Below are 10,312 nucleotides of genomic sequence, written 5' to 3' on the forward strand. Positions count from 1 at the left end.
AGCTGTGGCTACAAACGTAGCAGCTGTGGCTACAAACGTAGCAGCTGTGGCTACAAAACGTAGCAGCTGTGGCTAAAAACGTAGCAGCTGTGGCTACAAACGTAGCAGCCGTGGCTACAAACGTAGCAGCTGTGGCTACAAACGTAGCAGCTGTGGGTACAAACGTAGCAGCTGTGGCTACAAACGTAGCAGCTGTGGCTACAAACGTAGCAGCTGTGGCTACAAACGTAGCAGCTGTGGCTACAAAAGTAGCAGCTGTGGCAACAAACGTAGCAGCTGTGGCTACAAACGTAGCAGCTGTGGCTACAAACGTAGCAGCTGTGGCTACAAACGTAGCAGCTGTGGCTACAAACGTAGCAGCTGTGGCTACAAACGGAGCAGCTGTGGCTACAAACGTAGCAGCTGTGGCTACAAACGTAGCAGCTGTGGCTACAAAACGTAGCAGCTGTGGCTACAAACGTAGCAGCTGTGGCTACAAACGTAGCAGCTGTGGCTACAGACGTAGCAGCTGTGGCTACAGACGTAGCAGCTGTGGCTACAAACGTAGCAGCTGTGGCTACAGACGTAGCAGCTGTGGCTACAAAACGTAGCAGCTGTGGCTACAAACGTAGCAGCTGTGGCTACAAATGTAGCAGCTGTGGCTACAAACGTAGCAGCTGTGGCTACAAAATGTAGTTTACCACCACCAGTGAGAATGTGCATGAATGAATAATGGTCTAAGTGTAGCACTTTGAGATTCATTGAATGGAAAGTGCGTTACAAGTTAAATGCATTATTATTATTATTATTATTATTATTATTATTATTATTATTATTAAAACTAACAGATATAAACATTCTTTTGTTCCTTCTGCATCTCCTTCTCAATTCCACGAGGAAAAGGCTGTTGTGGGGCTTGTATTTTTAGATTTTTAGATTTAAAGTCGTCCTTTTTTTACTATGTGTATATGTCTACATATACATGTATGAAGTATGAGGTAGAGAAAACGACGGCTCTGAATAAAATAACTTATATATACAATTATACAAAACAAATTATACAGAAATACAAAAAAGTGAGAGATTCAGCAGAGGCAGACATGATTATTGCTGGAGGTTCTTGTTACAGCAGTAACTGATATTATTGTTATTGAACGTGATTTATTCTCTGAGACTCTATTATATTATATTATTATTATATTATATATATATACTCTATTAACTGTGAGATTCATCAGAGCAACGGCTCGGGGGAAGAAACTGTCTTGTGTCTGGAATGAACTACAGAAATACATTAAAAAGAGACACACTTAGCCCTTTCATGCATGAATTATGACAACCTCAGTCAAGTGTTTTTATCGCTCTGAGTGCCCAGAAAAGCGCTATATAAATAAAATGTATTATTATTATTATTATTAAGATTTGAATTTAATTTTTTTTTTAATCAAAGAGATTTGTACATGTCCACTCAGGTGGACAGCATGTGTTTTTTGTTTCAACTGAAGAAATATGTATTTAACAAACAAATGAATAAAATGATATATAAAGATGTGAACACTCTAAAACAGTTGAACCAGGTAGATCTGTACATGTTTCCAGAGGATCCTGCTTCACCCACACTCCCACACCCCAGGGTTGGGGTTTTTGGGGATGTACAGCTTGATAAACAGACGGCCCTTGAAGGGAATTATCTGCTCATCTATCCATTGAGATTCTTCCGGATCGACTGCTGTAGGAAAGTTTCCTTGAGTGCTTAACACTGGTCTGATTTTGACCTCAGAATCTGCTCAAATCTGCTATCAGATCAAGACGAAGCTCTTCCTCTGACGACCAGTACTTTATTGATCTTGGGTATCTGATGTATCTGATGTTAGACGTGACCATAATCATTCCTAGGAATGTTTTCATTTCCTCTGATGTCACGGCCAGATTTTCCTTTCCTTTTTGGAGTTCACACATTTGTATTATGCACTATTTCATTCATCAGCTCTTTTGGAAATAGATGCATAAAGAAATGTATTGGTTCTGTTCCCTCAACATTCACTTTCCACTCTCCTCAAAAAGGAGGCAAGTCTCCCTCAAACTGGTTGTCTTTGGCTTTCCAGATATTTCTGCTTGTATTTTCAGCTTTTTTTACTTGAGCTCTGTTACCTGTAGGTGGAACATCCTCAGCTTCCTCAACCTCAACTCCGTCAGCATTTGCATCCTCAGCATCCTCAGCTACGCTGTCACTACTGCCATCATTTGCTCCTTTATCTGGCAACCCTTCATCATCACCAGCATCATCCTCTCTTGACCCGGGTGGTGTTTCCTCCACTTTAGGCCTTTCTATCACGCTCTGCTCTTCAGCTCTACAAATTATAAAGATATACCAACACTTCAAATTACATTCTAATAACATAAATACATTGATTTACAGCCAAAAAAGGTGACTTCAGATGAAGTATTTTCAAGAAAAGAAGTAGCGGTAATAGTATGAATTGTAGTTGAAATATAGTCAGTGATGCACGATGTCCAGTTTAGTGGACAGACGATTCATCGTAATTTCCTCCCAATATAAAATCAATATTTGTAAAACTTATGAATTATATGATTCCTTAGTTGTTACTTGATGTAGATTTTTTGTGTGTTGATAATCTGTAACTATGTATTCTAACCTTCTTTGTTTTTTGTTTATAGTCTTCGTCTTGTTGTGTTTTTGTTTTTGTAATGACTGTTTTACTTCCTAAATGAAGGGGAGGATCCGCTGCATAAGCCTGTTGGCTTTTTGACCTCTCCTGTCACATTTGTTTTACTATTTTGATTGCAAGTGTTACTTGTTATTGTGTGCAAACTAATAAAATCAAATAAAAATAAAATGTCCTCACCAACATTTTTATTCCTGCAAGGGTCTCTTTCCATAGAAGGTTTGGCAAGACAATGATGAGGTTTTTTTTATTTAAATTTTCTCATTGAATTTACAAAAACAAGGCACATTATACCTTCCAAAAGTACATTTTCATCAAAGAAAACTGAGACCAATGAGTAAAACAAAACAAAGAAGATACACAGCGAAAAAGAAAAAAAAGGAATAAAGAAACAAAGAAAAAACGCAAGTGATGAGTCAGGAATTAGGGAACAAAGATTCTTCTGAAGATGCTGGACTTTTTGAATCATTCAAGATTTTAAATATTTTTTGTACTGAATTATTTCGTTTAGATATGCAATAAAGTTTGGATTAATTTTCAAAAAGCGGCATTTATGAATAAAAAATGTAGCCATTATAATTAAATTATTAATTCCAAAGTCTATTTTTTTGTCTTCCACTTGTAAACCAACTTTAATGCTTTCAAATGTAAGAATAGGAATGGTTTGATAATTATATTATCCAGTATTAAAACTTCACAAAAGGTCCTGGTTAGAAACAAGAGAAACAAAGATGCTCTAAGGTTTCATGTCTGCGCTACAAAAAATACAAACATTTAAAATGAACTTCTTTAGCCTTAGGTGGAAGTGGAAAGGAGAGGAAACTGGTTAAGATAATGATGAGAGACTTGATGTTTCTGGCTGTTCGTCCATCTTGGTTTTGAGACTTTTATCCTGCACTTACAAGGGCTTGTATTATTATTATTATTATTATTATTATTATTATTATTATTATTATTATTATTGTTATTGTTATTGTTATTATTATTATTATTATTACCATTATTATTATTACCATTATTATTATTATTATTATTATTATTATTATTATTATTATTATTATTATTATTATTACCATTATTATTATTATTATTATTATTATTATTATTACTACCATTATTATTATTATAATTATTATTATTATTATCATTATTATTATTATTATTATTATTATTATTATTATTATTATTATTATTATTATTATTATTATTATTATTATTATTATCATTATTATTATTATTATGATTATTATCATTATCATTATTATTATTATTATTACCATTATTATTATTATTATTATTATTATTATTATTATTATTATTATTATTATTATTATTATTATTACCATTATTATCATTATCATTATCATTATTATTATTATTATTATTATTATTATTATTATTATTATTATTACCATTATTATTATTATTATTATTATTATTATTATTATTATTATTACCATTATTATTATTATTATTATTATTATTATTATTATTATTATTATTATTATTATTATTATTATTATTACTACCATTATTATTATTATAATTATTATTATTATTATCATTATTATTATTATTATTATTATTATTATTATCATTATTATTATTATTATGATTATTATTATTATCATTATTATTATTATTATTACCATTATTATTATTATTATTATTATTATTACCATTATTATCATTATCATTATCATTATTATTATTATTATTATTATTATTATTATTATTATTATCATTATTATTATTATTATTATTATTATGATTATTATATGTGAGGAAGCGATAGCGTCCACTGTAGTGGATGATGATGCAACGACGTCATCAAACCCCCTGAATACAAGAACAGCTTTAGAATAGTCCAGCGTAGTGACCTCCACCCCTGAAAGGGTTAATGTCTTGACGGCCTTTGATTGGTGGAGAGTTAATGGTTCTAATATATTGTTTGACCTCATTTTCCAAAATACAAAAAAGAGGCTTTTCATTAATATAACGGGATTTGTGAATAAACCATTTTGCCAATAATATAATAAGATTAATGATATAAAATTGTTTTTTTTAAACAGATGGATATTCAATGAAGCAAAACAATAAATGTTTAAAGCAAAGGGAGAAATGTAGTTCAACACAAACACTAATCTAACGACAGATATTGTTCCATCATGTTTTAGTGAAAGATCAACTAAATAAATGAGAAACATCTTCATTGATCCTTCACAGAAACAACAACAGCAGAGTTTTCAACGCAGGACCTGGTCCTGGTCTTGGTCCTGGTCGGTCCAGGTCCAAGTCCGGGACGCTCCTGGGAGCCTCCGTACCGGGTCGCTCCTGGGAGCCTCCGTACCGGGTCGGTACCGGGTCAGTACCGGGTCGGTCCACCAGAGGGCGCTGCTCCCCCAGACTTCAGTCTCTGCTCAGCCGTTCTAGCTGGAGGAAATTCATGGAAAGGTTTTTGATATTTGGTGTTAGCCAGAGGTGTCTTCAGTATTCATTCATTACTCAGGTAGAAGTATAGATACTAGAGTTTAAAAATACTCCTGTAGAACTTGAAGTATCAACTCAAGTTTTTACTCAAGTAAAAGTATAAAAGTACTGGTTTCAAAACTACTTAAAGCAGCACAATGTAACTTTCAGCTTTTGTTGAGTTTGGCGGCTCCTTTGGACAAAAGCGGTAGTGCTTTACCAGTAGTGTGGAAGTTCCTACCATGCTCCTCAAAGTTACATAGTGCCAGTGAAGGAGATACAGATTATTATTATTATTATTATTATTATTATTATTATTATTATTATTATTATTATTATTATTATTATTATTATTATTATTGTTATTATTATTACCATTATTATTATTACCATTATTATTATTATTATTATTATTATTATTATTATTATTATTATTATTATTATCATTATTATTATTATTATTATTATTATTATTATTATTATTATTATTATTATTATTATTATTATTATTATTATTATATTACCCCTCAGACCAGGACAGAGGTTCATTAAACCTGTTGGAAGTTGATGTTCCATCACAATGATGATGATGAAATATTAGATTAAGCTGGAAAAGTTACATAGTGCTGCTTTAATGTATAAAAGTAAAAGTAATGTAAGGGGGAAAAAAGCCATTGAAAATGAAGCATCTTAGTATAATATAAATATATTAAAGAAGCATATATGTGTACTATTGAGCATTAACATGTGTTAATATAAATATATTAAAGAAGCATATATGTGTACTATTGAGCATTAACATGTGTTAATATAAATATATTAAAGAAGCATATATGTGTACTATTGAGCATTAACATGTGTTAATATAAATATATTAAAGAAGCATATATGTGTACTATTGAGCATTAACATGTGTTAATATAAATATATTAAAGAAGCATATATGTGTACTATTGAGCATTAACATGTGTTAATATAAATATATTAAAGAAGCATATATGTGTACTATTGAGCATTAACATGTGTTTCAGAGAGCAGGAGATATGATGACTAGTTCCTATAAGTATTGTAATGGTGCAAAAAGTCAAACTTCAGAATCGGAATCAGAAAAGGGTTTATTGCCAAGTTTTCACACGAGGAATTTGTTTTGGGGATTGGTGCAACACAATACAAATATAAAAACAAATATATAAGAGATAAAATAAAATTAAATGTATAAACAATAAAAAGTATAAACAGTAAAATAAAATGTAGACCGGAAATGTACAAAATGAGGTTTTAAAGTGCCGGGTGAGTCTGTACAAAAGTGACTTAGAAACTTAGGATAGGTAAAAAGTATAGACAGAAATGTACAATGAGGTTTGTAAAGTGCCGGATATGAGTCTGTGCAAGAGTTACAGGATTGTAGTTTTTACGTTAATGTAACGTAGAGTGGGATGGGGGGGCAGTCCGTTGTAGTCGGGGGGGGGGGGAGGGGGGACCGGGGCCTTGTTGATGAGGAAGGCTGCAGACGGGAAAAAACTGTTTTTATGGCGTGAGGTTTTGGTCCTGATGGACCGCAGCCTCCTGCCAGAGGGAAGAGTCTGAAACAGTTTGTGTCCGGGGTGGGAGGGGTCTGCTGCAATCTTTCCTGCACGCTTCAGGGTCCTGGAGGCTTCAGGGTCCTGGAGAGATGGGAGATTGCAGCCAATCACCTTCTCTGCAGAGCGGATGATACGCTGCAGCTGCTCCTGTCCTTCACAGTGGCAGCAGCGTACCAGACGGTGATGGAGGAGGTGATGATGGAGGAGGTGAGGATGGAGGAGGTGATGATGGAGGAGGTGATGATCGAGGAGGTGAGGATGGAGGAGGTGAGGATGGAGGAGGTGAGGATGGAGGAGGTGAGGATGGAGGAGGTGAGGATGGAGGAGGTGAGGATGGACTCAATGATGGCAGTGTAGAACTGCACCATCATTGTCTTTGGCAGGTTGAATTTCTTCAGCTGCCGCAGGAAGTACATCCTCTGCTGTGCTTTTTTGGTGAGGGAGGTGATGTTCAGCTCCCACTTGAGGTCCTGGGATATGATGGTCCCTAGGAAGCGGTAGGACTCCACAGTGTCTGCTGGGGAGTCACACAGGGTGAGGGGGGCAGGTGGGGCTGCGTTCCTCCGGTAGTCCACTATCATCTCCACTGTCTTTAGAGCGTTGAGCTCTAGGTTGTTATGACCGCACCAAGTCACCAGCTGGTCCACCTCCACCTGTAGGCGGACTCATCACCATCAGAGATGAGTCCAATGAGGGTGGTGTTGTCCGCAAACTTCAGGAGCTTGACAGACTGATGACTGGAGGTGCAGCTGTTGGTGTAGGTGCAGCTGTTGGTGTAGGTGCAGCTGTTGGTGTACAGGGAGAAGAGTAGAGGAGAGAGAACGCAGCCTTGAGGGGATCCGGTACTGATGGTCCGAGGGTCAGAGACATGTTTCCCCAGCTTCACCCACTGCTTCCTGTCAGACAGGAAGTCAGTGATCCACCTGCAGGTGGAGTCAGGCACCTATATATATATATATATATATATATATATATATATATATATATATATATATATATATATATATATATATATATATATATATATATATATATATATATATATATATATATATATAATATATTTATATAATCTTAATATGTGACTTTATTCTAGAGATATGGAGATTATTTATAAATATATATAAATACGAGGGCGTGTCCTGGTGATTGACAGCTGCAGCCGCCAATACCGGATCAGAACCACAAACTAAAGAACCAGGAGGACCCAGAACCAGAACCAGAACCAGAACCTGAACCAGAACCAGAACCAGAACCAGAACCAGAACCAGAACCTGAACCTGAACCAGAACCAGAACCAGAACCAGAACCTGAACCAGAACCAGAACCAGAACCTGAACCAGAACCAGAACCTGAACCTGAACCTGAACCTGGAGGACCCAGAACCTGAACCAGAACCAGAACCAGAACCAGAACCAGAACCAGAACCTGAACCAGAACCTGGAGGACCCAGAACCAGAACCAGAACCAGAACCAGAACCTGAACCAGAACCAGAACCTGAACCTGAACCAGAACCAGAACCAGAACCTGAACCAGAACCAGAACCAGAACCAGAACCTGAACCAGAACCAGAACCAGAACCAGAACCAGAACCTGAACCAGAACCTGGAGGACCCAGAACCAGAACCAGAACCAGAACCAGAACCTGAACCAGAACCAGAACCTGAACCTGAACCAGAACCAGAACCAGAACCAGAACCTGAACCAGAACCAGAACCAGAACCTGAACCAGAACCAGAACCAGAACCAGAACCAGAACCAGAACCAGAACCAGAACCTGAACCTGGAGGACCGGTTCTCGTGGTCCTGGTCCATAGTTGACAGAACCGTCACCTCAGAACCATCGGATCATCAGAGGATTGTTTATGTTTATTTATTGTTTATTTATTGTTTATTGTTGGTTTTGTCTCAAACAACAAAACCCGTCAAATTAAAAGCATCAAAATATTAAAAAAAGCAAAACTATTTAACATTTTCATCCAGAAATAAAACAGCAGAATAATGTGTTTAGAGGAAACAGGAGGAAACAGAATAACGCTGGTTTAGTCCTGAACCTTTTTAACCTTTATTTAACCAGGCAAGCAAATTAAGAACACATTTCTTATTTACAAGTCCAGCCTAGGGGGGTAAGGGGAGGGAGCTAAGATGAAAAAGAACAAAGTTATATAAATACACAAAAAGACATTAAAACACAATACAAAAGATAAAACAATGAATCAGTAAAACAGTCAGTAGCATGAAGGACTAAAGGCAAGTGCAGGAGTCGGTTGTACTTAATAAAAGATGTAGTTTGAAGGTGGAGATGGAAGTGAGAACAGAAAGTTTAAGGGTTTTTTGTAAGGTGTTCCAATCAGAGGAACATCTTGGATGTAACTTTTTTAAACTTTATTAGCAAATCTTGCTTTACAAACACCAACAAGGTAAACAAGAGTGTGGAACAGAAATACAATAATGGAGTAAATTATACAAATATCTACTATGAATAAGAAGTTATAATATAGATAATGAAGGTAACAGTCATAATAATAATAATAATAATAATACTATTATTGATAATAATAATAATAATAATAATAATTGTTGATGTTTTTTTCCAGGATTCTGATTGGCTAGCATGACTTTATCTTCTCGTTACACTGCCCCCTGTAGGTTTGGCTGCTCATAGCACCTTAACAGATATTTATGCAGGTTCCTGGAAATGATGGGATTTTTATAAACGGAGATGGAGGAAATATCCGTTTTTGAGAAATTTTGAGAAAAAGACAAAATGTCGAGAAAAAGGACAAATTTTTGAGAAAAAGTCGAAATCTTTAGAGAAAAGTCGAAATTTTGAGAAAAAAAAGGTGAAGTTTTGAGAAAAAAGTCGAGAAAAAAGGCGAAAATTTGAGAAAAAAGTTTAAATCTTGAAAAAAGTCAAAGGTTTGAGAAAAAAGTCAAAATTTTGAGAAAAAAGTCGAAGTTTTGAGAAAAAAGTTTAAATCTTGAAAAAAGTCAAAGGTTTGAGAAAAAAGTCAAAATTTTGAGAAAAAAGTCGAAGTTTTGAAGAAAAAAAACGAAATGTCGAGAAAAAAGTCGAAATTTTGAGGAAAAAGTCGAAATTTTGAAAAGTAACTCCACTTCTCTGTCACTCCAAACCAAAGACTCTGGTTCATCTTGGAAGTAACTGGAAGTTACTCGTGTCATTTGTTGATGTTTTTTTCCAGGATTCTGATTGGATAGCATGACTTTATCTTCTCGTTACACTGCCCCCTGTAGGTTTGGCTGCTCATAGCACCTAAACAGATATTTATGCAGGTTCCTGGAAATGATGGGATTTTTATAAACAGAGACGGAGGAAATATCCGTTTTTGAGAAATTTTGAGAAAAAGACAAAATGTCGAGAAAAAGGACGAATTTTTGAGAAAAAAGTCGAAATCTTTAGAGAAAAGTCGAAATTTTGAGAAAAAAAAGGTGAAGTTTTGAGAAAAAAGTCGAGAAAAAAGGTGAAAATTTGAGAAAAAAGTTGAAATCTTGAAAAAAGTCAAAGGTTTGAGAAAAAAGTCAAAATTTTGAGAAAAAAGTCGAAGTTTTGAAGAAAAAAAACGAAATTTTGA

The sequence above is a fragment of the Cololabis saira genome, chromosome 17 (assembly GCF_033807715.1).
Source record: "Cololabis saira isolate AMF1-May2022 chromosome 17, fColSai1.1, whole genome shotgun sequence".
Taxonomy (NCBI): Eukaryota; Metazoa; Chordata; class Actinopteri; order Beloniformes; family Belonidae; genus Cololabis; species Cololabis saira.